This window comes from Amphimedon queenslandica, unplaced genomic scaffold (assembly GCF_000090795.2).
Source record: "Amphimedon queenslandica unplaced genomic scaffold, v1.1 AMPQUscaffold_5366_Cont22662, whole genome shotgun sequence".
Classification (NCBI taxonomy): domain Eukaryota; kingdom Metazoa; phylum Porifera; class Demospongiae; order Haplosclerida; family Niphatidae; genus Amphimedon; species Amphimedon queenslandica.
Window position 1 is genome coordinate 1 of NW_003554329.1, and position 1,666 is coordinate 1,666.

General features: G+C 41.5%; 1 long non-coding RNA gene across 1 annotated transcript; it reads left to right on the plus strand.

Annotated features, from left to right (window-relative positions):
- Positions 1-510: 510 nt before the first annotated feature.
- Positions 511-1,266, plus strand: LOC109592403 (uncharacterized). The gene is made up of 2 exons (XR_002190330.1): positions 511-791; positions 1,120-1,266. It is a non-coding gene; the product is annotated as an uncharacterized LOC109592403 (long non-coding RNA).
- Positions 1,267-1,666: the final 400 nt, after the last annotated feature.

Genomic DNA, 1,666 nt, shown 5'->3' on the forward strand with positions numbered 1-1,666 from the left:
CGGGGGATATGCTTCCTCTCCTGAGCATACTCATCAACTGAATCATCACTGATGACCAACATTAATGAATCAAGCATGGTAACTCTTGGGTGTGTAATAATTCTGCTTCTGGAGTCCCCATGATAGGCCGGGGGATATGCTTCCTCTCCTGAGCATACTCATCAACTGACTCTTTCGAACCTTGTCTCCTCTGATGAAACATACTTGTCTGTAGGGCGGCAGCACTGGTAACTGTAGAGCATCATGAATGGGGAAGACAGATCCTTCTACCGCTTCCTCGGTCCCTGTCTCGGAGAGGAGCCAGAGATATGCCAGTTGCTCACTGAGGTTTCTAGCTTCGCCTCCAGCTCGCTCTTCTCTTTAAGCCATCTAGCTTCTCTGGTCTCCCACTTCTGTTTCTCTAGCTCAAATGCCTGCAGCTACTGTAGCTCTTTCTCGAGCAGTTTCCTTCGTAGCTCAGACACTGCCGTTTCAGCATAGATACTATATATACCAAGTGGATGCGAAACAGGAAGTAGATTGTACATGAAATTATATAGGTGACGTCACGAGCAGTATGCCTATGCTCTTTTCGCTCCAGCGTAGCCTCTAGTGGCCTTGTTTCTCGAAGTTTTGGGTTCTTGGTCAAGTTACTACTTTGCTGAGTTGAAGTAAGTATTATGAAGTCTCTATTAGCTCGAATGACCTGCTGAATCCTTGTTTACTTGATCACTGGATCTCGTTGTGCTGTAAAACATGGCGGCCTATAGTTCTGACTTTAAACACCTTTTCTCCAATCTGGGGCAGAGTTAGTAAGTGTTTTTTGGGTAGAAGAAGGATATTATTGTGTTACATGGTCTGTAACTACTAGCTTTCCACTGCAGTTTTATAAAATAGAAATATATCCATTTTTTAGTTTATTTATGGTCTGTTTTGTAAATGCCTTTTCTGGAAAACTATGCTATTTGAAGAGGTATAATTTTGTATGAGTCTACGTACATGCCTTTTGTACGGTTTGTATATTTTCATAATTATTTTAAAGCTATGTTTCTTTGAAAAAAGTTACTTAATGTCATTGTGATATACCATATTAGAATGATAAAACTATTATTATAATATTATTTTTTGATGATCAAATAGGGTATGAATATGAAACCAATGAAGCTAAATTGCCTGTTGTTTCTTGTACTGACTCTTTTCAGAAGAAATATAGATTTTTATGAAGTTTTTTATAATTATTGATTTTGCCACCATTTTGGTTGCTAAGCGTATCTAGGAAAAACGTCACATCCGGCGAAAAGAGCATAGGCACATCCTGTTTTGTATCCACTTGGTATATATAGTATCTATGGTTTCAGTGGAGCTCAGTCCTCGATCCGCTTTCTATCGCTCTTCTTCTGCGACGCCGTCAGACCTTTTTTTCAGAGTTTCCCTTTCTTCCGCTAATCTACTTCCAGCTCTACTCTCCGCCAGAAGTTTCAACTGCTCTTTCTCTTCTTGGGCAGCTCTCAGCTTCTTCTCCAACATGAAGACGGTCTGCCAGGAGTCCAGGACACGAACTAAGTCAGCCGCCCACGTGCACGATGGACTCAGCTGATCAGTGATCAGCTCCGCCCCGCCGGTTACTTTGTCATCTCTGATACAGGCCACTACCCAAAATCAATAATAATTCAAGCCTGATGTCTAC